At 43.1% G+C, this 27,112-nt stretch overlaps 1 long non-coding RNA gene across 1 annotated transcript in view; it reads right to left on the bottom strand.

The window, feature by feature from the left end:
- LOC128324186 (uncharacterized) overlaps positions 1-19,376 on the bottom strand; it is a 28,336-nt gene extending 8,960 nt beyond the window's left edge. The window contains exon 1 of the long non-coding RNA XR_008306717.1: positions 19,217-19,376. This is a non-coding gene — a long non-coding RNA (uncharacterized LOC128324186). The remainder of the gene's footprint in view (positions 1-19,216) is intronic.
- Positions 19,377-27,112: the final 7,736 nt, after the last annotated feature.

Genomic DNA, 27,112 nt, shown 5'->3' with positions numbered 1-27,112 from the left:
TTGAGAAGGGGAGAGGGAGATGATGGTGTAAAGAACTCAGGTGGAAGTATACAGATTGTAATGAGAATCATGCAATTGTATTGTTTGAGCACGTCTTCTTTCTTTCTTTCTTTCTTTCTTTTGTTATTTCTATTTTTCATATGCTTTTCTGCTTATATTATGGATAAAATAATAATATTTTTAAAAGTCTTTTAGTGACAAAGTTAGTAACAAATTTAATGACAAAGAGGCTATTCCCACGATCACTGGAAAGCGGACTAAGGGAGCTTAGCCTGCTTTCCAGGGATCGTGGGAACCACCGGGCTCTCGGGTGAGCCCAGTGCTCCCAAGGCAGCTAGCCTGCCTAATTCCCCCTCCCCTTAAATGAGTTTAATGAAGTGAGTGCTCCGTTAACCTCATTTTTTTTGCTCATGTGCAGCTGTGGCACCTGGTGACACACAAGTAGACCCCTGACTGGGAGGCTGCAAGCAACTTCCTGGGCTTGGGGGTCTCTCCAGGATATCCCCCGTGCTCGCATGGGGAATCTTGGAATTTCTGGGGGCCATGTGGCCTCCAATCCCTGCAGCCCCTGCTGGCTCCATGATGGAGCCAGCAGCCATGTGGGCGGCCGATCCAGCCACCCAGCTATGAGTGGCTGCTTGTCTAAGGGGAGAGCGGGCTAAGCCCGCTCTCCCTGCAAGCCCAACAGAAGCTCTTCTCGCACATCGTGAGAAAAGCTTCAAAGTCTTGAAGCATTTTAGATGGTCTTCTATTATGCACACTTGTCCTAAGTCTTGGATTCTCTGACACAGGAATTTTTTGTTATTTTTCTTCTGGTACTGAGCATTGTCCATCACTTTCATCAGCCACATTTGTGAGGTCAAAACTGGAAGCAAGATCAAAGTTCTCTTCATTTTCTCTCTTGAGATCAGACTCCCTTCCCTCTTGTCTCATAGTATGCATGCTTGATTTCTTTCCATCATCCAATATGACAGAATTTCCTCCGGTTTCAATTATTTGTTTTGGTCCAGAATATCAGGAACATCCCTTTCTCATTTTCTAAGGCTACTGTACTCGAATAAAGCCCATCACCTGAAACGTTTGCTGTTTCACATCCTGTTTCTGATCCACATACAATTTATATTTTTGTTGCTTCTCCCTTACCCAATCTCACATCTCTGCATTCGCAGGGTGAGATGGCACAGATAGCCCTATCAGTTGTCAACAGGCTCTGTGATGTCAACATGATGTAGTCTTACAAGTTTCTATTGAAGTGGTTGGCGCAATGCTATGGGTACATGCCTCACTTTGGGTTGTATTGCATTTGCCTTCATCTGAATTTTATGTTTGAAATGTATGGCAGTGCCAGGAGTACCAGCAAAAACATCTGAGAAATCAGCAACCATATCAGCATATGATATGTATCCATCATCTGAATACAGGTTCCATGCTATTTGAGTGTACCGCTATCTGTAAAGCTCTCTGTTGCTTCCAGCCCAATACTGAGATTCCTTTTTGTGACACAAATGCACTTTCCCTTCTGCTGTTCATCCTTTGTATTTCAGGACAGCAGTGAAGTATCCATTTATGGCAATAAGGAAACCTCCATATCCCTATGGGTGGATATCTGAAGGCTGCAGGTGCAGATCTGATGTAGTAAGGAGTTCCTTGTAAGGCAGATGGGAAATGAGAGTGTTCAGAGAAGCCGAATCAGTCAGGATCTACACTTCATGGCCATTATGTTTTACTTGACAGTGTGGAGAAGCAGGCTCTGATTCTGTCACACTGAAAACACTGGCAGGAAGTGGTTCATCCTATAATGAATCAGTAACTGAGTGGGCAGCACTCCTTAGCAAATTGTCCCTTTTCTTGTACCTTTTGCAAGTGACTCTCCATGCAGGACAGTAAGCAAAATCAGCTTTATGGGCAGAGTCTCCACATCGGTAGCATTGGTAGCTCCTCCTTTCCTGTGCAGCCACTTTCTGGAGCTTCAATGCTAATGTCAAAGAGGCACCTTTTTAACGTGCTGATTCTCTTTATTTATCAAGGGGAGAGTAATTGGTCATATCTACCCCCAGCACAGCACCTCCGGTGCTGGTGTCTATCTTATGTTTCTTTTTTAGATTGTGAGCCCTTTGGAAACTTTTGTTGAAAAGCAGAATATAGATTTTTGTTGTTGGGGCAGTGCTATATGAGACGATTGAGTTTGGAAGGATTTAGACTGAACAGCCTGGATTTCAGGAGGTTGGTTTTGGGGTACCAAAGAGAGTGATTTGGCACAGTTAAGAGTATTTTCCACCCGCCTAACCATCACTATAATTTTATCCAAGGTACATTTCCTCTCCAGTAGCATTTTTTCATGCAGTTTGGAGAAGTTTGTTTCCATAATTTATTTTATTTTATTTTATTTATTTATTTATTAGAAACATTTAATATACCACCCACTCCAAAGACTCCACAAGATCTGAGCCCTGATCATTTCACCGGTGAAGCTGGCAAACTCACAGGTTACATTTAAGGTATGCAATGCTGTGGCACATTGATCAATAGATACAACAGGCAGTTGGGATCTAGAACAGAACTCATAACATTCCGCAACTGCATTCAAAGTAGGGTTGGAACGATCATATAAGGCTTGAAGAGAAGTTTCGTAACGGTTGGCATCCCCTAATGAAACTTAGGAAAGGACAAATGATTAGATATTATTTGTCTATCAGGGCCCAGGCAACGAAGCGATATAGCCTTCTGCTTTGCTGGAGTAAAATCGGGGATCTGTATAGTGAGGAGGTAACTGCAGAAGTAGGACCTCTATTGTTTCCAGGGAAGAGCAGGTTCTCCTGGGGTGGACAAGAAAAAAGGTGGTAGTGGTATGTTATCCATGCCACTGTGGGCATTCAGTGAACAACAGAGTCCAGGATAGATAAGGAAAAAGTACCTTCAGTGGTTGTGCAGGTCAGGAAGTGGGATAAACAGTCAGAAGCAGCAAAAGTAGAATGAAGCAGTCCAGGAATATAGACCATGAAAGGAAGATGCACTTTGCAGGCTTACACACACAACTGGTTCAAAATCTTGTCATGAAATGTTTTATAACTGCTTCCCTTGTAATAAACATGAAGAAATCATATGCTGATTTGACTAATACTTTATTCAGAAGTAAGTCACCTAATGGTGCAACAGGGAAGTAACTTGCCTAGGAAGCAAGAGGTTGCTGGTTCGAATCCCCGCTGGTATGTTTCCCAGACTATGGGAAACACCTGTATCGGAGAGCAGTGATATAGGACGATGCTGAAAGGCATCATCTCATACTGCATGGGAGATGGCAATGGTAAACCCCTCCTGTATTCTACCAAAGACAACCACATGGCTCTGTGGGCACCAGGACTCGACACCGACTCAACAGCACAACTTTACTTTATTCAGAAGCAATTCTATTTTTCTTTTCTTTTCCCTCCTTTTTCATTCTGACTCCACCCCCACACTCTCTACAAGATCTCCACTGTGACAAACCTCCAAACAACAAAACACAAAACACAAAATATTACTAGATAGAATGCAACAAGCATTAATCTGGATTTCAGCCAATAAGCCTTTTCACACAAATATCAACCTCAAGTTAGAGGTCTTGTACCCTAGTTGGCATGGGTGTGTGAATACATGAAAATCCCTCATAGGGAACATAGGAAGCTGCCATATACTGAGTCAGACCACTGGTCTATCTAGCTCAGTATTGTCTACACAGACTGGCTGCAGCTTCTCCAAGGTTGCAGGCAGGAATCTCTCTCAGCCCTATCTTGGAGAAGCCAGGGAGGGAACTTCAAACCTTCTGCTCTTCCCAGAGCGGCTTCATCCCCTGAGGGGAATATCTTGCAGTGCTCACACATCAAGTCTCATTCATATGCAACCAGGGCGGACCCTGCTTAGCTAAGGGGACAAGTCATGCTTGCTACCACAAGACCAGTTCTCCTCTCCAACCTAGCCTTCTCAAAACAGCATAGTCCAACTTTAGTACCCTGTTCTTAACCAAGTAGGAGGAAAAGGGAGCTTTCTTACCTTGCTGTTTGGTCATCTGGATCCACTTACCTTTCGTAACAGGCCTGGAACTAGCATGAATGTGCCAATCTGCAAAGCACACTGTATAATTCTATGCCTGCAGCAGCTTCAGCAGGACTGGGCCCACCACCTGCCCCTTCATGCCCAATCAGAAGACAGCTGCTGATGTAAAGAGGCTTGCCAGTGTACTGGCAGTATAGTATAAAGCATGCTGGGAAGACCTTCTCAGTCCTCAGAAGGCCTTCTATCCATCCAGTTCCTTATTTCATCAATTAAAGCCTTGTGTGTGTACTCTGGCTTTGGTGACCCAAATAGAGGTTCTGATCATCTGTTGCTACTAGGGTAAGAGCCCTCCCCCACAAACCCCAGTCCCATATGGTCATGTGAAAGGCCCTAATATGTTCTATATAAGAAATCTTTCCATATATTACTTCTGTTGAGATGAAGAAGGGTCTCAATTTTGCTCAACACACAACACACATTTTTAACGTATCAACATGTAAGATAGCTAATCAGTATTTTTTAATTAGTATGGTTGTCTTTACAAACTTTAATTTTAGAGGATGTATATTGTCCTGTTCTTGTGGAGACATGTAGAGTGTGTGATCTGGACTCTGTTCATCAATTTTATGAGGAAAGTGCAATTGGCATTTCACCTGAAAGCATGGTCTCACTTGTGCTATTCTGAATACATTTTGAAAAATGCTGACATTTGTGTAACATGGGTCTGTGCCAGAGATTACTGCACAAAAACATAACCATTCAAAGCCAAGTTTATGGAAGCTACTGAAGATTGGATCACATGTATTTAAAAGACTGTGTTGGTTTCAACCTTTGATATTTAAAACAAAAACAAAAAAACTATCCCTGACACAAACGAATAACTCAGTGCTCCTTTCCATGAGAGGTAAGATTCTTGCTGCTATATAGACTGCTACCTCCACTGAAGTCAACACTGTTTTGATCATGAATGACAGGCACAATAGGTTGCTTAGGTTAATGGATAGAAGATCTACAAGAGGATGGAAGCGTAACAAGTCCGTAAAGAAAGGAGTTAGAAATAATCGAAAGCTACATAAGCAATACATATAAAACAGAACCTGATATTTCCCTTGAAGAGAAAATGATCTACCACAGCAGTTTTCACTGCTTCAGGAAAAGGCAGCACGGGGTGGGGGGGAGTTGAGGAGGACATTTCTTCTCTGAATTACACACCACTTTCATAATTCTCCCTGAAGTGCCACACAGGGGCTGTGTTGAAGGGAGGAAAATGAAAACAGCTGTGGAGGTTTTGAGTTACATTCAGTTCAGCTCAGCCTTTGGCCCTTGCTCACCAGTGCAGCTTGTCGTTAATCCTAGTAGTGAATGTCCATATTTGTTACCTCTCCCTAAAATGAGGCTTCTGCCTCTGTGGATAATAATATAATTATAATGATTTCAAATGACTTGGGTGCATTCAGATGCTAAACTTGCTAGACAGTTGCAAAAAAGGTATCAGATCAGACAGTTGCAAAAAAGGTATCAGATCAGTAGCATCAGATCAGCTGTGTATGGCCTGTCAGTCACATCTGTGTATGGCCTGTCAGTCACATCTCTCTCCCACACACACACACTACGGATGAGGAGGAGGCAGGAGGGACAACGTGTAGCTGTTTTGTGGCTGGATATTCTCCTACGGTGTCACACTATCACAGGAGAATATCCTATAAAGTGCTGAACACCAACTCCCTGCACAAAATAAGCCCCCTCTCCATTTCTGACCTATTTTTTATTCTTTTAAAAAATTATTTCTCCAACTTTCACTCCCCCTTCAGTTACTGTAGATAGCCATTTGTTTAATTTGAAAGAGAAGGCAAATGGTCATACAAATTCTCCTAAGCCCACAGCAAAGTTACCTTTACATTGAGGACGACCCCTTTCTGAAATGCTTTCCCACATAATTATGGTGCATAGACCATGTGGTGTATAGACCATATGGTACATAGTTGATATAATATCAGAAGTCATACAGCCGGGTCTCATGATTAGTGAGACCCGGTTTCTGCAGCAGAGTGGGGAGAGTGGGCTAAGCCTGCTCTCCCCACAGATGATCACAGCGGGACCCCTGGGCGGCCGGATTGGCCGCCCACATTATTGCCGGCTCTATGACAGAGCCAGCAGGGGCTGGGGGGAGTGGGGGCCGATTGGCCCCCGGAAGCTCCAGCGTGCCCTGCGTGCTCACTGGTGAGACCCCTGGCAAGACCATGCTAGCGAGACCCCTGGAGCCAGGCAGCAGCTTTTTGCCTCCCCTCCAGGGGTCTCCTCGTGAGTATCCACGGCACGGAGCTGCGCTGTGGCTACTCACAATTTAAAAAACCGGGTTTGCGGAGCACGTGCTCTGCAAACCCAGTTTTAGGGGAGGGGTACTTGAGCGGGTTGCCCGCTCTAGAACCACTGGGCTCGCAGCTGAGCCCGGTGGATCTCACAATTGCAGAAAATTGGGCTAGCAGAGGCTAGCCCGGTTTTCTTCAATTGTGAGAATAGCCTCATAGAATCAATATGGACAACGATTTTCCAAGCGGCAATCTACTAGAATGGGCATGTAACTGAAGAGCAATTTGTCTGTAGCACTTGCCTGAATGATGAGAAGTGTGTTATCACATACAGTATCTGCATCTGATGAGAAATCTGCCAGGTTTCCTCACTGCATAAGCATATACTGCAGACCACTACTTTGTGTGCTTTTTGGTCATTCCTCCATCATAATTGCTCAGTAGAAAATTCAGAGAAGCCAGGAGCAGAGATCAGTGCAGACTGGAATGGAAGGAGGGCTGGGGAGAACCATCTTAAGATACAGACACAAGACTGGGTGGAGTATTGCTCAGACAAATCTGTGGGCTGACCTGGAAGTGATTCTTCTTTGCAAGGTCACTTGTCAGGAAAGAGGATAAGCAGGCTGGCTGGTGGTAAGGTGAAGCAAGCATCTGCTGGTGAAGACTGATACATTCTGGTGACTCAGCTAAGCAGTGAACTATTGTGGGCACTACTTTCAAACTGGAACCTAAACTGAAAATAACCTTCTTACTAGGTTATTCCCTATGACTGTGGTACCTATCCATATAGAAAGGATATTATTCTGTTCTCCAGCATTCAGGTCGCTGTTTTCTCTCTAATCCTTGACATCTTCTCTGCACTCCATATAATTTCTTTCAGACCAGTTTTACAGTGAAAGATGCTTGTTTATGTCACTAAAAAGCATTTCTGTAGATCTCACTTTCCTGATGCCATAATTGCAATGCTCAAAAGCATGCTGGGAAGACACATTTACCTATTTGGATGGCTGCATGCTTTCCTGAATGTTAAACTGCAATGAATGTTCCAGGCCGTCCCCATCAGAATATCATATCTGTTTTTCATTTGAGTAGCTGAAAACTGCAGACAGTGGAATCTAAAAACCCATCTTTTTCTCTGTCTTTGTGGAAAAGGCACCATGGCTTATTTATTATGTGTTCATTGGTATCTGTGCTCTACTACATCCTCGAAGGGTTGATAAAGGCTGACTTTTTTATTACTAAGGGAAAATACGGGTTTATTGTTCCATATCAAGTATACTTAATAATGATGGTTTAAAAATAATCCCTTTGAATTGCAAGGAAACTTCCCCTGTGAACATATTATTGACAATATAAAATGTATGGGTTTTGTCAAAACAAAAGAGGATGCCTTTTTTTATCCTGAGATGTATATAGGGCTGGTGTAAATTCCCATAGTTTTTGAGAGTTCACCCAAATAGCTTCACCCCTTCAAAATGCTTTCAACACTTCAGCATTCTGAGGCTTGGAGCAGTCCTTTTAATAAAGTCTTGAAGGCGTTCTTTCAAATAGGCTACTGCTGTCTTTATATGAGTCTTAAATACATAGCAACCATACTCCAGAGGTGTTGCAAATCAAAAATATCATATGTAGGCCATGTTCAGCGCATTATCTTAAATGGAAATGGAAGATGCCATCTTTGATGTGCAAATTGCTGAAAGGAGACTCTTTAATAGTGATCTTGAGCTGGAGGAAACCACCTCAGAAGTTCTGCAGCACCCATATACAGCTGACACACTCTGAGGAAGAACTCCTTGAAGTGAAGTGAAGCGAAGAACTCAGCTCTCTGAGGAGGACAGGTTTGTCACCTTTTGAACTTAGGAGTGGGTGGGCCCTCAGATTTATCACCTGGATACCCTTGATACATCACTGTACCACCATATTATTTATTTATCTATTTGTTCATTCATTCATTCAGTTTATATACTGCCCTTCCTGAAGTGGCTCAGGACAGTTTATATAGGGGGAGGGGACAGAATAAAACAATTAAAATAAAAAAAACATTTAGACTAGATTTATTCTCATTAAAAGTAAGGTTAAAACTAGATATCATTAAAAGCCAAGCTAAGAGATTTATTTATTTATTGTTAAATTTATACCCCGCCTTTCATTAAGAAAATCCCAAGGTGGCTCACAATAAAATTGAAAAATAAGCTTATAAAAAAGACACATTAAAATATTGAGCTAAGAAGTATAAAAACAACTCTGATTTTAAAAAATTAAATTAAAACACAAGCATAAAAACACTACAAAATACAAGAAGCAGCAGTGGAAACAATCATATAAAAGCCTGGGTAAAAAGCCACGATTTGACATGCTTTCTAAAAACTGTGATGGAGACTGAGGAGCGGATACCCACCGGGAGAGCATTCCAGAGTTTGGGAGTGACAACAGAGAAGGCCCTGTCCCAAGTGCATGACAACCTAGCCTTCCTCATTGTTGGTACCCAGAGCAGAGCCCCCTCAGATGACCTTGTCAAGCAGGCAGCAACCCTTGGGAGCAGGCAGTCCCTCAAGTATGCTGGGCCCAAACCGTTAAGGGCTTTAAAGGTCAAAACCAGCACCTTGAATTGGACCCAGAAACGAACTGGCAGCCAGTGCAAATCTTTCAGAATGGGTGTGATGTGCTTCCACCGGGCAGCTCCAGATAAAACCCTAGCTGCCACATTTTGCACGCGTTTTTTCACTTTGCTGTAGTTTCTGGATATTCTTCAAGGGCAGCCCCACGTAGAGCGTGTTACAGTAATCCAGCCGTGACTTAACTAAGGCATGGGTAACCGTGGCCAGATCTGCCTTCTCGAGAAATGGATGCAGCTGGCTCACTAGCCGAAGCCGTGCAAAGGCACCCCTCCACCTGAGCTTCCAAAAGCAGAGCTGGGTCCACTAGTACCCCCAAGCTGCGTACTTGCTCCTTCAAGGGGAGTGCAGCCTCATTCAGAACCAGTAAAATCTCCTCATCCTGATTGGCTCTCCTACTGACCAACAGAACCTCCATCTTGTCCAGATTCAATTTCAGTTTATTAGCCCACATCCAACCCATCACGGCCTCCAGACCCCGATTCAGGACATCCACTGCCTCCCTAGGATCAGGTGACAAGGAGAGATAGAGCTGAGTGTCGTTTGGATATTGCTGACAACTCAGTCCAAGTCCCTGGATGACCTTTCCCAGCGGTTTCATGTAGATGTTAAACAGCATGGGGGACAAGACCGAACCCTGCGGGACCACACAGGCCAATGGCCATGGAGTCGAGCAGAAGTGCCCCAGCACCACCTTCTGGACCCTCCCCCAAGAAATAATAATAATCAACAACAAACAGCAAGTGCCGCCTTTGTAAAGAAGCAGATGAAACAGTGGACCACCTAATCAGCTGTTGTAAAAAGATCGCACAGACTGACTACAAACAAAGGCATGACAAGGTAGCAGGGATGATACACTGGAACATCTGCAAAAAATACAAGCTACCTGTAGCCAAGAATTGGTGGGACCATAAAATTGAAAAAGTTGAAGAAAATGAAGATGTAAAAATATTATGGGACTTCCGACTACAAACAGACAAACATCTGCCCACACAATACACCAGATATAACTGTAGTCGAGAAGAAAGAAAAACAAGTCAAAATAATCGACATAGCAATACCAGGGGATAGCAGAATACAAGAAAAAGAAATAGAAAAAATCACCAAATACAAAGATCTACAAATTGAAATTGAAAGGCTGTGGCAGAAAAAGACCAAAATAATCCCAGTGGTAATTGGCGCCCTGGGTGCAGTTCCAAAAGACCTTGAGGAGCACCTCAGCACCATAGGGGCCACAGAAATCACCATCAGCCAATTACAAAAAGCAGCTTTACTGGGAACAGCCTATATTTTGCGACAATATCTATAATAACCAACAGTATTGATGATAAAATTCAGCCATCCCAGGTCCTTGGGAAGGACTCGATGTCTGGATAAAACAAACCAGTCAATAACACCTGTCTGACTGTGTAAAAAAGAAATAATAATAATAATAATAATATAATAAGAAAGGACCAGAACCACTGCAATGCAGTACCTCCAATTCCCATACTCAAGAGGCGGCCCAGAAGGATACCATAGTCAATGGTATCGAAAGGTGTGTGGATAAAGGTGATCCAGTTGACACAGTATACCTGGACTTTCAAAAATCTTTTGACAAAGTTCCTCATCAAAGACCCTTGAGAAAACTTAGCAGTCATTGGATAAGAGGACAGGTTCACAAGTGGATTGGTAACAGAATGAAGGCTAGGAAACAGAGGGTAAATGAGGGAACAGAGGGTAAATGAGGAAACAGAGGGTAAATAAATGAGCAGTTCTCTAAACGGTGGGGTCTCCCAGGGATCTGAACTGGGACCTGTGCTTTTTAATTTCTTCATAAATGATCTAGAAGTTGGAGTAAGCAGTGAGGTGGCCAAATTTGCAGATGACACCAAACTATTTAATGTAGTGAAGGAGGTGCTCCAAAAGGATCTCTCCAAACTGAAAGAGTGGGCAACAAAATGGCAAATGCAGTTCAGTGTAAGCAAGTGTAAAGTGATGCATCTTGGGGCAAAAACACCCAGCTTCACATATACATTACTAGGGTCTGAACTGTCGGTGACTGACCAGGAAAGGGATCTTGGGGTTGTGGTGGACAGCTCGTTGAAAGTGTTGACTCAATGTGCAGCAGCTATGAAAAAGGCTAACTCTATGCTTGGAATAATTAGGAAGGCGATTGAAAATAAAATTGCTAATACTATAATGCCCTTATACAAATGTGGCCACGTTTGTAGTACTGCATACAGTTTTGGTCATCATATCTTCAGCAGGACATTGTAAAACTAGAAAGGTGCAGAAGAGGGCAACCAAGATCTTTAGGGGCCTAGAGCACCTTCCTTACGAGTCAAAGCTAAAATTGAAATTTATTGTTCAATTTCTATATTTATTGTTTTATTTCTATACCGCTTTTCATAAAAATAACCTCAGAGCAGTTTACAATATAATTGAAACAATGTACAATTAAAATACAAAAAGTGCATATATCATCCATTGCACTGTGGATGTGCTGACCTTTGCATTTCCCCAAATGTGGGAAACTCGACTGCATAATTTGTGGTAGCAGGACCTGCACAGAACATCTGTGTGCTAGGAGTCCTGCCACAGCCCCTGCTTTACTATTCAGTGTCAGCCACCCCACTCACAGCCACACCACTCAAAGCCACCTCCTCCTCCACTCCCCTAGTCTCAGCCACCCCACTCGCAGCCAGCCCTCTCCTCCCCACCACCACTCGCTTCTAACAATCCATAACAGATTGCGGCAGCCAGATTGGTCTCTGGGTCATCTTGGAGAGACGATATCTCTTAAAAGAACTACACTGGTTGCTGATAAGTTTCTGGGGAAAATACATGGTTTTGGTTATAACCTATAAAGCCCTAAACAGCATGGGCCCTGGGTATTTATGAGAGCACCTTCTTCACTATGAACCACACCGCCCATTTTGATCATCAGGAGAGGTTCATCTGCAGTTGCCATCGGCTTGGCTGGTGGCTACTCAGGAATGGGCCTTCTCCATTGCTGCTCCAAGGCTTTGGAACACAAGTCACTTCCTGCTGAAATAAGAGCCTCCTCATCTCTTACAACTTTTAAAAAGGCAGTCAAGACGCATTTGTTCATCCAGGCTTTTAATTAGATATTGTTTTAATTGTGTTTTTAATAGTTTTAATGTTTTAAATTTTAATTGTTGTGATGTTTTAACCTTTTTATTTGTTGTTTTTATTTTTATTTTTTTGTAAACTGCCCAGAGACTTGTGTTTTGGGTGGTATACAACAGTGTTAAATAAATAAATAAATGAGCACAGAATAACATACTTTCCTTACTACTCGTATTGCCACAGCACGGGCCTTCAAATGGGCTCTATGCTGAGTCTTATCAAATTCAAGATGAGTCCTCCTCCATTTGCACTCCAGTTGTCTACCTTGCCGCTTCAGCTCCCATAGCTCTTCTGTATACCATGGAGCAAAATTTGAAGCAGGTTGAAGAGGACACTTAGTAGCGATCATGTCTACTGCCCTAGTGAATTCCTGATTCGAGCAAAAGACCAAATCCAGCATGTGACCAGCAACTTGTGTAGGTCCTAGGACTAATTTATTTTTATTTTATTTTATTTATATAGTACTTTTGTATACTGCCCCATACAAAAAAAGTCCCTAGGCAGTTCACAATATAAAATCATTAAAACATTAGCATAATTAAAACAGTTTAAAATATAATAAAAACTTTAAAACTGAAACTTTAAAACTATAAACTAAAAGCCTGACTAAACAGATATGTTTTCAGTTCCTTCTTAAAAACATTCAGAGAAGGGGGTGGGGGGAACAGGTTGCTTAACTGTAACAGATGATCCTTGAGTGATCCTGGGTATTCACACCACTAGGGATACGTGCCTGCACAGGAGCCCATTCAGGAAGAATCCAAAATTTCATATGGCGCTCCTGACTCTGCCCACAGTGCACATGCGTCCGTCAGAAGGGAGGGTGAAGCGCCGCTCTTCTTGGTTCCTGGATGACCGCCACTCTTCAGCGACCATTGTGACAGGGACTTGAGAGGGTGAGTGAGAAAGCAGGTAAGTAAAATACATATGTTACCCAGAGGACAACCTCCAAGTAAGAGGGGAGGTAGGGTGAGCTGTGCAAATAATCAAGATCACTCAAGGATAATCAATTACAGGTAAGCAACCTGCTTATCCTTGACTTGATCCTAGGTTATTCACACCACTGGGTATTAGCAAGCTCCTAAAGGAGGTGGGTTTCTTGGACTTACCTTGTGCAAGTTAGGATAGAACATGCTTCAAGATGCCCCTCCCAAAGTGCACATCCTTGGAGGACCGAAGGTCAGCACATAGTGTTTAATGAAGGGGTGGTTCAAGGACCAGGTGGCTGCTCTCCGGATCTCAGTCATGGAGATGCCTGACAGATCGGCAGCTGGGGAAGTTACCGCTTTAATAGAGTGTGCCCTAATGCCTTTGGGTGGGTCCTTGCCTTGAGACTCCTAGGCCTCCACTATAGCTTGAACAATCCAGTGGGACAAGCATTGGTGAGTGATCCTCATGCCTCCTTTGTCCTCTCTGTAGGACATGAAGACTCTGTTATCCTTACAAAAGGGACAAGTTTTGTCAAGGTAGAAGGCCTGTGCTCTATGAACACCCAGCATATGGAATGATCTCTCTAAATCACACTGCGGGTCACGGAAGAATGCCGGCAGAATTACGTCCTGATTAGGGATGTGCATGAATTGGTTTTTTTGTTTTGATATGTACCCAAATTGAAACACCCCCAGTTTGTTTTGGGTCTGAATCAACCCCCCACCATCACCCCAGACTCGATTTGTACCTCAGTTTTCCAAATCTGAATCAATTCAGATCAGAAAAAATGGATCCTGGGGCCAAAGGAGTGGGGTGTGTGGCAGTGCCCAATGGGTGGAAGCTACCACCAAAATTTCAAAGAAATTGGGCAAAGTGGTGATTTTAAAAAAAAATTAAGTTTGTGCATCTTTAAACTTTTCCCCATAGGGAATAAAGGGAATTTCAGCAACCTTATAGCTTCACGTGAGGGGCACCAGGGTAGCCCAGAGTGATGTGTTGTGGGTGGTAGTGCCCAATGGGTGCAAGGAAGCTACTACCCATATTTCAAAGGAATTGGGCAAAGGGCTGATTTTTAAATGATTTTTGAAGTTTAAGCTTTAAGCTTTTTCCCATAGGGAATAATGGAGATTTCAGCAGCCTCATAACTCCACTTGGGGGGCACCGGGGTGGCCCAAAGTGAGTGGTGGTGTAGTGCTCATACGATTCCAACCATCCCCGTACCCACAAACCCATGGGGTACTGGGTTTTGTTGTTACTGAGGTGTTCTCAGAGTAGATTATCTGGTAGCAAATGAGAGTGGATTAATTGTTTGTCATTGAAAATGAATCCATTCTCATTTGCTACCAGAGAATCTACTCTGAGGACACATCAGTAACAACAATACCCCATGGGCTTGTAGATATGGGGGTAGTGGGCACCCTACGTACACTACATTGCCACTCTCTCTGGGCCACCCTGGTGCCCTCCAAGTGGAGTTATCCAAAGGATTTTCAGTGACAAACAGTGAATCCACTTTCATTTGATACCAGAGAATCTACACTCAGAACACTTCAGAAACAACAAAACCCAGTACCCCATGGGTTAGCAACCCATGGGGGTGGTTGGCACCCTCTGTGCACTACACCACCACTTGCTCAGGGCCATCCCAGCACCCCCCAAGTGCAGTTATGGGGCTGCTGAAACCTCCATTATTCCCTATGGAGAAAAACCTTAAAGACACATAAACTCAACATATCACAAAAAATCAGCCCTTTGCCCAATTCTTTTGAAATAATTCTGGTAGTTTTCTTGCTCCCATTGGGAACTACCACCCACCACTCTCCTCTCTGGGCCACCCCTTTCCCCCTGACGTGAAGTGATACATTTGCTGGAATCCCCATTATTCCCTATGGGAGGAATAATAATAAAAAATCTTCAAAAATTCACAAATAATTGCAGGAGTCTCTGATTGCTTTGCTGTTAGGTGGTTGGTAGGCATCCCTGGGTGCCTACAACCCACACCAGCTTTTTGCCCCTAGGTACTCTAAATAGAGAATAATGGACAATAATAATAAAAATTTTAAAGTATCATTAAAAATGGTAAGAGCGTCTGATTGCTTTGGGGTTTGGGTGGTAGTTGGCACCCATGGGTGCATACCACCCAACCCAGTTTTGGAGGCTCAAACCAGTTCAAAATGGTTCAAACCAGGTTCAAATTCAAACTGAACCAAAGGGGGGGTTGAGCAAAACCAAACCTCCCCACACCAGTTTGAACCCAGTTTGAATTTAAACCAAACCGGGCAAACCGGTTTTGTGCACATCCCTACCTACAGGAGCCTGAAATTCTTTAAGAACCAAAGTTGTAGAGGATGCATGTGTGGCTTCACATGGGTGACTGCACAAGAGGCCATGAACCCCAGTACAATTTGTACCTGGTGTGCAGTCCTCATAGGGGATGACAGGGTCAAGTTTATGTGATGGAGTAGCTTGAGTATATACTCCAACGCCCAATCCTCTATTCCCCAACACTACTGAAATAGCTGCACCAACTTCATCAAATGTGAGATTCATCCTTACCAAGAGAACCCCATCCTTAACAAGAGATCCCAGACATATCCCTGTAAACAGCCTGGCACAATCCACTAAAACAAATTAAAACTAAAACTTAAAACTAAAGGCTGTGTACTTCCCTAAAGAGCCCTGGATTAGAAGCAACTGTACATGGCAAACTGACAACAGAATGTATGTAGCTACTCTAAGTCAATTGTATATCATTTGATGAGCTCCCCATCCTTCGTTGGAACCGTCCGAAGTCACAATCACTTGCAGAAAAGGTACATTGGGTGTATCTAATTAGTTTCTGTGAATCTGAAAACTCTGTGCAACAGTTTCTAAATTACACACATAAGAATGAACTTGACTTGACTAGAGGTAATCAATACAGCGTGAGGTTATTTAACAGCACCACAGCATAGCTGCAAACTAGAGTGCCGCCCCTTTAAATTCCTCACATCTTTACTTTAGGAGTTAGTTCTTTTATTATTTTAATTATTTGTATCCTGCTTAACCACGGCAACAAAGTGGTATACAACAACCAAAATACAAAATATATTAAACATATATAAATAAATGTATACAATAGATATAAATATTGAGTTGAGGGAAGGTAGGATAAGTCATGATTGCATGATTGACATTCAACTGATGGCCATATTTTGTATCAAAAAGGAATCTACTCCCTGATAATATGATGAAACAGACAAATCACCGTAGTCTCTCTCTCTCTCTCTCTCTCTCCCCGCCTGCCTACCTGCCTTTCTTTTGTACAATGCAACTCTACAATATGAATGATCTTCACAGTTCTAGTATATAAGCTACACTATTTGGATGTGGAGAATTTCGGGCTAGATATAATATTGTTACAATTAATAGGGTCTATCCAAAACATTGGAAGAATTCTATTTCTGCTCTGCACCACACTTAGGTGGGAATTTTTATTCAGTGTAAAGAATCCTTACTGCTCAATTATCCAGTAGGTGGTAGCAGAACAATTTATATTGTGTTTTAGGGTGACTTTAGTTTCAGCAATAAAGCTAGATGCCCAACTAATCCAGTTTACCAAATAGCCTGGAATACCGGGCTAAGGAGACAGATAAGAACTCTTCAAAGAACCCCAAGGATGCCACAATTCAGACTCACATTGTTAACTTCCTTGTTCCTCAGGAGAACAAAGATGGCTGCATCAGTTTAGCGTGTTGTATTACAGGTTTAAAGCAGCAATGTCTTCATAACCAACAAACCAGCTTCAAGCTTTCTTGTTAACCTGACTTTTCATGCAAAACTCTTCCTTGTTCTCCTCACACTTTTCCAGTCCATCATCTCTTTTTTTCCTTGAAACCTGCAACTTTGCACTGGATCCAGTGTTATTAATTTGTTTCTCTTATTTGGTTTGGATCTTAGGCTATCCCATTTGATAGTTTATTTCTTTGAAGCCATTGGATAAAAGATGTTGGTTAGTTTTTTGAAGTATGCTTCAGTACATTGCATTTATACAAATGAAGGGCCCAGAACAGGCTATGTGCTAACCACCACAGCTAGCTAGCCCCTGAGGCAACTCTAGTTTGAACTCACTATTTACTCAGGCTTTTATATGATTATTTACTACAGAAATCAGTGTAAAAACAGTACTTACACCTATGGCACATAGTGCCTATACACCACCTCTGGGACGCAGGGCAGCTGCATTAAAAGAATCAGCAATGTTGAATGTGTGTTTTTACTATGTTTTTAAAAACCTTTTACAACATGTAGAAACTCTTCTATAAAAGCTGTCTTATTATTCCCAGTGTTAAAGTTTCCTGCACAAATATTTTTGCTTGACCATCCCCCCACCCCTCCGCCCGCCTGCAACATTAAAACACATATTGTGCTAGTGGACAATGACCAAGCATTTCTTACAAGTGCATTTTCAGGAGCTTTAAAGGACTTTTGCTCATTCACAACACCTGCCAAGTAGAGATTTTACCACTGCTGGAGGGCTTTCATTTCTTTGTGATACTCCTATATTAACCAGCCCTGGGTATTAAGATCTTGATCTAAGATCCTTCTCTAGGTGCCTCTGCCTTCAGAGAGTGTAATGTGCAAAGGTCTTGAACTGAGGACACTGACTGTAGGGCTCAAGTACCTTGCTCTCTGTATAAAGCAGATAGTCGATGGTATTGTTTACATTCCCCGACAAGCATTAAAATTGGCATGAATTTTATTCATTCATTCATTCATTCATTCATTCATACCGCCCTTCCAAAAATGTTGATTAAATAAAAAATATATTAATTAAAAAGGGAGGCATGTAAAAATCAAAAATGGCAACTGTTTCTATAAAGTTGCAATATAATGGTAATATTAACCACAGGCACAAGATTGCATTCAAATGGTATGGAATATATTTTATTTTATGGAATTAGGTAGGGGTGTGTACGAATTGTTCAGTGCTGAACCGGTTCACCTCAAACCATGCTGGTTCAGAGTTCCGATCACAGACTGAACCGGGGGCGGTTCAGTCAGTGATTAAACTGAACCAAGCCGTGTTCGGGCAGGCCAGCTTGGCACATAACTGGCGGTGGAGGGGGTGGTGGTGAGAGAGGTAGTAAAAGGTTCTGATTACTATCCAGCACACTGCCCGCACTGCCAATGCCCCCCTCTTCCGGTGCAGCCCATCGCTACAGCACGTGCACTCCCCCCTCTTTTTACCAAGCCAACCACTCAACAGCATCTCGGTCCTGGCCTCCACGCAGAGCCCAGAATCGAACGGCTGCTGAGCGGGCGGCTTGGTAAAGTAGGGAGAACACGCGTGCTGCAGGTATGGGCTGCTCTGGGATGCGAGTGGCAGAGCAGGCAGCAGGCTTGGCTGTAAGTAAACCCTTTTAGTACCTCTCTTGCCACCACCACCTCGCGCCTTCACAGGAGCCAGGGTCCCCCACCCAGGATCCCCCACCCCTGTGCTTGTAACGTGGAATCCCCACCAGATTCCCCTTTACACGTCTTAGACGCTGAACTGGTTCGATCAAACGGACTGGACGAGCTGGTTGATTTGACCAAACCGGTTCGGCAGCATGCGGTTCAGTTCGAATCTGGTTTTAACTTGAGCCAAACTGTTATTTTTGGTTGGTGCACACCCATAGAATTAAGCATCATTATTTGCAATAGAACACATAGGTTACATAGGAAGCTGCCTATATGGAGTGAAACTGTTGCTCTGCCTCGCTCTACCTTCTGCAATGACTGGCAGCAGCCCTCTATGGTTTCAGGCAGGAGTCTTTCCCAGCCTGACCTGGAGACAACAGAGGTTGAATCTGGGACCTTCTGTATGCAAAGCAGATGCTCTTCTAATATTCAATGGTTCTTCCATGGGAAGAAAGACTGGTTAGCCTTGCTCCTCCCCAGCACTCTCCCTGATAGAGGCAGAAAGGGAAACAAGCCAGCCATGCCAAAATGAACCAGGTGACCTGAGGAGTAAATAGTGTCTGTCTGCCTGCCTCTCTGTCTATCCTGTCTGTCTGCCTGCCTGCCTGCCTGCCTGCCTGCCTACCTTTAAGACAGGAACAGAATGGCTTACAAAGAAAAATGTAAATGCAATATATTAAACAACAAATTAAAACTATAGTAATTAAAATAATAGCGGATAAATGCAATAACATTATTGTCGGGGTTCCACCTTACCTGGATACTCCCGCAGCCCAGCAGCAGGCAGTGGGGTGCACAAGGGGCATAGCATCCCTCCTTTGGGGCTTCATCTCTCCCCTGATGAGGATAGTGGCAGGGTGGGCCCAGGTCATCAGAAGCCCGATGCAACCGAGGGAGCAAGGCAGAATGAGCTGCCTGACACAACATTGGCATGACTGCACAACCAGAAGAGACAAGAAACAAGGAATGAGAGTTGGGGGGGACCAGGACAGAGGGGAATTTGAGGCCTGTCATCTGTGCACTGGGTCATTTAAAGCTGAGGCAGCCGACAATGAGGTCTGCTCTTAGGGAAGGAAGCCAGAGTTCTTCTGGATTCCCAATGTAATATTGAGGGTTGAAACTGGTATGCCTAAGATGGAAGCCCGGATGTGGTTTTCCATTCTCAGCTTCTGGTTAAGATTGTTTTTCTTTTCTACAGGCCTTGCTCACCTAATTTTTATTGATAAATTTAACTCTAGTTGGAAGCAGTCAATATCTCGCCAAATAAGTTTATATGGCTTTCGTCTGGATGGTTTATTAGAAATGGGTTTTTTTCGCGCAAGACTGATATTAAAGCAGCAGATCTATGATATGGAAATGCAGACTGATCCATCTTTAATCTCTAAAGAAGTTTTCCTAGGTCTACAAATGTATAATACTAAACCTGCGAATTACCTGGATAAGATTACCATTACTAAGTATCGCAGGATGTTCACACTGGCCAGATTTAATGTGCTACCTTCAGCTGAACTAGAAGGTAAATTTAGAGGGATACCAAAAGAGCAGAGACTATGCCCTTGTGGCTCTGGAGAACAGGAGTCTATCTTTCATATTTTACTCTGCTGTCTCTTCTATAGGGACTTTCGAACTTGTTATATTTCCTCATTACTGACTGATTTCCCAGGACATACAGATGTATTTTACGTCAACTATCTGCTCTCAGATCAGAAGGAGGAAGTAACATTTGAAGTTGCTAAGTTCTGTGAGGCAGCTAAGAATGTTAGACAGCAGATGATAAACCAGATTATGCAAACGGGAAACTGCTGATTAGGATGAGTCTATGTTTCTGTTTATATCATGTATATATTATTACTATATCATGTGTATTATTATGTATGTTTTAAATTTTGGTCTATGACCGTAAATAAACATGATTGATTGATTGAGTTCTTCTGGAGAAATACCCGGCCAGAAGAAGCAAGGCAGGAGGAGGAAGAGGAGGGTGGTTAAACAACCCCCTCTCCTGGACCACTCCGAGGCTACACAAGGCATTTCCACCCTACCACCCAAACTGGACAAATATATTACCACCAGATAGTCAAATGCCTCCTGAAATAAGAATATCTTCAGCCTCCACCTAAGGACAGCTAAAGAGGAGATGCAGCAGATCTTCCTGGAGACACATTCCAAAAATATGACACAGCCACTGAAAAGGCCCTGTCTAGCCAAAAGTAAAGCCTTGTGTTTGTATTCCCAAGCAGACAGCAGCAAACATGTTTATTGGGCCTTTGGTGGGACACCTAAACTGATTGGTAAGCTGCACTCAGCTGGGGAAGTGAACAAGTGATACAGTTGGTGGAGACATCACTTGTCTATAAGCAAGAAATCAGCAAGGCAAATTTAGAAGATTTTGGCACTTGATGCAATCTCCTGGCAGCCATCTAGTGATATTCAGAAACTTAAACTCAACCACATACCATATGTGTAACCATTAGAGTGGCAGATAGCTTTTTAATTAACTAACAAAAAACAGTACTGCTCAACTAATTGCCATTTTCTGTTTTAACACCTAATGCTTTCATTATGATTTTACTTTAGAAGAGTAGATTGATCTGTGACATAGCTACATTTCCCTCCAAAACTATCTCCAGCCTTTGATTTTCTTGGTAAGCTGAGATATAGATCAGTCACAAGCATGCTGTTTATTCTTCCCTCCAGATTTGCTCCATATATTTCTTTGCAGGGCCATAACAAGGTTGGAGTGGGCCCAGAGACAAGATTTTAAAATGCCCCCCGCTTGCTGAAGCTCAGCTCATCCTAAGTCATTTAATGGTACTAGAGAAAGAAATGCTGTTCTAGTAGCTCCAGGTAATTAACGCTCACATCAATTTTGGAGGATGAATACAACTGAAGGAAGCCCGGGCGGGTGTGCGGCTGGGGGAGTCAGTCATGTGACTTGCCTCTGGGGGTGCCCCCAAGGCAGTGGGCCCCCAGACAACTGTCTCCCCTTGCCCTATTATAGTTACGCCCCTGTTTCTTTGTGGGACATTCACAAGTCTAAAACCAAATCCTGGTTGTTATTTTTCCAGTGGAAATATTAATCTCTTGGCAGACTAGAAAGATATTTCATTACCACCCTTGGGAATGTTTTTTGTGTCTTTTCCTGAGCTAAAACCAAGCTACCTTGTATACCTTGATGTCCAGTCTCTGACCCTTTTCTAATTCAGAGGAATGTGTGAAATCTTTATTTTGGCTTTCAATAAAATCCAGCTCGTGTTCACAAAGGACAAGGACTGACATTGGACTACTCTTACTTTGCCAAAAACTGTAGACATTTTTCTTTTCTAATAGTTTAAAGAGAAAATAGTTGATCTCCTGTGTTGAAATATCTCTACAATAAGTTGTTTGTTATTCAGGTATCTTCTTACCTGCACTCATAAAATATAGGGCATCTTAAAATTACCAAAAATCACTCTATAAGGGATGACTATGATGTTGGGAATGCAGATGTTTGTTGAAAGGATAAAATATATTCAGGGACTAAGCCTTGCATGCTTCCTTGGTCCTTAATTAAGGTAACAAATGTAATTCCCCAACAATACTCACTGAGAATACACTTATTTTTATGTTTTAATTTATGCCACTTTATTTATTGTATGCTGCTAGAAGTGGAATACAAATAAAATCAACTATAGCCCTATACACACATTAAGGTTGTTCATACAACTGGTGTATTTGGGGCTGGGGAAGGCAGGAGTGGGTGGAGGCAGGATCTCCTACCTTTCCCCAGACAATCTGTGCTGTTTCTTTGGTCGCACCAATCATGCACCTACACAAGCCACAAGTTGCAGCCATCTGAAGGCTGGGGAGATGAAGAAATTCCACAAGGCACTGTGCGAGGATTGTGGTGAACTGGGGGATTTCCCCACTTGTGGGTAGGGATGTGCACAGACGGCTCAGGTGGGCAGCCGCCTGGAGTGGTGGTGCAGGGAACAGTCCCCTTAAAAAGCAGGTAAGCAGCTCACCTGCTTATCCTCTGCCCTGCTGCTTTTCTGCTGGCAGTGCCCACACTCCAAAGGGCTATGCATGCCTGTGGTGCCGTTCCCTGCAGCCTCCATGTGGTGTCAGCAAGCACATGGCCAACATGCATGCACACCGGCTGTGTGCATGCTGACACCATGCGGAGGCTGCAGAGAACAGTGCCTCAGCCATGCACGGCCTTTTGTTTGAATGGATTTGTAGACTGGTGCCCGAACCAGTTTGGCACTTCCCAGAGGAGATGCGGAACCAGTTTATGCACAGCCCCCCTGCTGGGTGCTCCAGCCGTTTAGCTCTGTGGATACTCAGGCTGCAGGCAGCCCGATCATTTATATGACCAGGGACTGGGGTTGAAGGGTGGACTCACACCCTTCTATCTCAGTATAAGCCTGGGTTTAAAAAAAAACAGGCTACCCAGGTGAAGAGCACCATGATCGGGACCAATCCCAACACTCCACACAAGCAGCCCTACCCATGTAGGGCTGTACAATCATGGGCAAGGCTGCTCATGTGAATGAACTCACTGTGTTCAACACTTGTGCAACCTGTGTACAGTATACTTCAAATGCAAGCGTTATCTCCCCCCACCCCCCGCGCCCCAATTTCTGGTTTTTGGTCGTGATGGGGCACTGGTGCTCAGTCCCAGTTCCTTGTGATTCAGTCCTAAAGTTTCAAGAGTTAATCGCTGGTGATGTTTAATGTTTTCATCAATATTTACTGAGGTTATATGGAGAGAAAAGGATTGTAGAACACTGGCGAATGTACTTCGTTTGTGTGACTCTGTGTGTCCATGCGCACATACAATGAGCAGCAGATTAACAGACTGAGTGCACAACTTTCCCCTCTTTTCCTCAGGAGAGCTCACACACATGCAGTTGTTTTTGTCTTTTGCGGGGGCATTGGGGCATTAACCCCACACATACACCAAGAGCTTAAATGTGTCAGACCCCTTCCCCCTCAGACGCACAAAGTTGTGGAATGGCTGGTGACTATTCTTCAAGTTAATACATTTCTTGCTCTTTTTGTTCAAGCCCTTCTCCCCCGCTTCTCACCACTGAGTTCCATTAGCTCCACCCACCTGCTTGTCTGTTAACTGCACCATTAACTGTGAACATTCCATCCCATTGACATACATGGAAACAGTTTGTGAGGGTTGCCCTGTTAGGTTTCTTTTCTCAGATGTTTGTGAAACTGACATATTTTTAAGTTACTTCCAAGTTTGTTGGTACCTCCCACTCACCTGCAGGCCTCCTGTTTATGCATCCATAAGTATAATATTTCTAGCATAATGTTTCTAGCTCTTTTGGAAATGGGAGCTGAATTCAGATGTAATGTGGAACTGCGGGTTCAACGGACCCACAGTTCTGTGCCCCCCTCCCCCTGCTCTCCCATCCACAATAAGACGACAGGGACAGCTGCTTCTCTGCAATCAGCGAGACAGAAGGGCAGCCCACACAGCCAGTCATGCCAGAGTGGAGCTTCCTCCCTCAACTCCAGTTCCTTGCAGCCAAAACTGTGATGCCGGCATTTGGATGTAACGCTGGCACCGCAAAACCAGAGTTAAGGGTGGTAAAACTCCATTCTGACTGAAAGTTCAGAGTGGAATTTGGCAAGGGAAACTGCAAGTTCCTTCTCACCCTTAACTCTGGCTGAATTTGGAGGTAATAGAAAACCAGAGGTCCCTTCACTTCCGGTTTCCGAAGCCGTACATCCGAATTCAGCCAGTAGATAGATCATTCCAGGTTCCACACCCTGGAGTAATCAGTGAGCTCAGCTGGCCTGCTGGAAGAAGTTGGGAATCCTAGTTTTCACAGTTGATGCTACAGCAAGAATAACTGAACAACTGTCCCAACATTCCCTTCTACATCCCAATTATTAAGTTCCATGTGTGGTACACAGCATAGCTAATGCAGGACCACCAGAAAAACAAAATCAGGAATGGAAGGCACAACTAAATGTGGGCACTATATGGTCCAAAACAATTCAGATGAGAGAATTGCCTCCAATCCTTTCATATAGCAAGGAATTAGTTCAGATGACCCAGTGGGTCACCTGTCAATAGTAAAAGTCCATATTTCCCCATTATTGAACAAAGGAAACATTTTTAAATGTTATGCTAAGTGATAAGGTGTGTAAAAGGTAACGTGTGCTGTCGAGTCCGTGTTGACTCCTGGTGACCACAGAGCCCTGTGGTTGTTTTTGGTAGGAGGGGTTTGCCATTGCCATCTCCAATGCAGTATGAGATGATGCCTTTCAGCATCTTCCTATATCACTTCTGTCCGATATAGGTGTTTCCCATAGTCTGGGAAACATATCAGCAGGGATTCAAACCGGCAACCTCTGGCTTGCTAGTCAAGCCATTTCCCCACTGTGCCATTAGGTGGCTAATGTAGATACTACTCAGATACAATTAAATGCCTACATTCAGATGTTGCCCAGCTAGTGCACTTGCTAGTGCACTAATCTTTCACTAGCATAATTCTGTTATGTAACATCACAAAGCACTGCAGCTTTGTGCAACTCTGCAAACTTCTTGAGTGCAACTTTTCTCATTGCTCTTCCACAACACCGGATGTTGTTATATATTTATATATTCAGCCTATATTTAGATTGAAACTGATTTAATCTTTCTGAATTCAAACAGACAAGGCCATGTGTTCTGCGGTCCAGTGAAGCCCAACTCTTTGGTGAATTTAAAAGCTGGATTTAATCCATCTTTGGCCTGTTGTCACTTTTGTCTTGTTAAAAGCTATCGTTCTAAATATTGATATCACATTGAAGCATATCAAAGTAGCCTGAAAACTAGACTATAATTTTTCAAGGACAGATTTTACACAAGAAAAAAAATAGAATTCCTATATTATATCGCACAAAACCTACGTTCTTTCCTTGGTGGCATATTCAAGGTGGCATATATGAGGTTACCAAGTGGTCTCCCATGAAAGAACTAAACAGACCCAGATTTGCTTAGCTACAAAAAGGTGGCTACACAGTTTATCCTCAGACCATATTATGGGCTATTCTTTGCCCACACTTCACTCTGCTGGAGTTGTGGATCATGGCATACAAGATATAAGAATCATGGGAGGCTTTCTCTATGTCTCACATAATTTATTATTGTTCTGAAAATGCCATTTGGATAATAAGAGCAAGCACATATTTATTGATATTGTGACAAAAAGCAATTTGCCGTCCTAATTTTTCCTCTGGAATAAGAACTGCCTTTTGCCAAAACACAGAGCTGACTTTATGTTCTTACATCCGGAGAGAAAGCTGTTTCCATCTTAAATACATTCCTTTCATTTCCACAGAAACTGATTAGGACTTTGCTGCTTGAGCATGAACATAAATTTTTTCCAACTTAACATGTTGCTTTAGGCCGGCTCCACTCGGCAGTAGGATTCCACATGCGCCGTAATGTTTGTGTTTCTAAGCAATGCCTTGGTGACCACATCAGGGGTGCCGAAATTAAAAAAAAGAAGGCTGCTTTTTAATTTTCTGTTTCTGGCTATCTCCATTGGAAAGTGGAAAGAAAAGAAGGTGGTCTGTATTCCTGGCACAGTATGTGCTGAAAGAAATGTCCTTCATAGGCCAAATTGTATACAGATCCCACCAATAAAATTTTGTGGCATGTGTGCCTATTTTTAAAAATGAATGGATTTCATTGGGATTAATTCAAGAGAAGGAAAAACATTAATTCTCAGACACAGGAGATCTGGAACAAAATATCTTGTCATTATGAAATCAGCAGGTGTTCGACAGGCATGTTTTGCAACTGCCAAAGTATTTCCAACTGCTCAGTCTTTGGGGATATTTTGTTTAACATTCAACCAAGTAGCTTCACAAACTTTACAAAACCAAAGACATTCATGAACAAGCAAACAGATTACTCAGGCATGCTGACAAAAAAAAAATCCTTTACATGTTCAAAGTTCCATTTTCTTTAATGGGCTTTGGCTCAAGTATTTGGACCACAAAGCAAACAAAGATCAGTACTTTTTCACACAATGTGTGAATTGCAATTAAGCAATATAATTCATGGCAAAGGTTTTATGCATGAGGACAAAAAAGGAGCAGGAAGGCTGACAGGATCAGTCCATCAATACACTTACTAGGCTGAAAGTGCCATTGAACACAGTATGATTTAGTACAGACTTCCACTGAACGCTGCCCTGGAGATACTTTTGATATCCCTAAATCTTTGACAGACAGAAACTTGGTGTGAACAGCAAGAGGATGCAATATTTTTAATTGCACTGAGCTATAACAACTAGTGCATGAACCCAATGTGATGCTTTTTGGCTTTTTAATTTACTAAAATATGCAAACTTGGGTTTAAACCTACTTACATTAAGCAAAATATAAAGTGTGTTCTTAAATCTCAAGGACTGTCTCCTCCCACATGAGCCTGCCTGGTATCTGATGTCATCTGAAGAAGCCCTGCTCAGAGAGTTCTGTAATGCTAGAGGTGCCTGAGGAGGAGGTGGCCCAAGTGACGGAGCAGGGCAGAGCAGGGTGGCTGCCTCATTAAATGCAGCCCCACAAAAAGGGACACACTCCACTCCCTCCTCAAGGTAAGGCTACTCCCAAGGGTGGCCGCACCAGCTCCCTTTGTTCAAGGGAGGCTCCCAGAGC

This window comes from Hemicordylus capensis, chromosome 4, assembly GCF_027244095.1.
Source record: "Hemicordylus capensis ecotype Gifberg chromosome 4, rHemCap1.1.pri, whole genome shotgun sequence".
NCBI classification, from domain to species: domain Eukaryota; kingdom Metazoa; phylum Chordata; class Lepidosauria; order Squamata; family Cordylidae; genus Hemicordylus; species Hemicordylus capensis.
The sequence above is the reverse complement of the archived record's forward strand: the minus strand, read 5'-3'. Positions and strand labels throughout refer to the sequence as shown.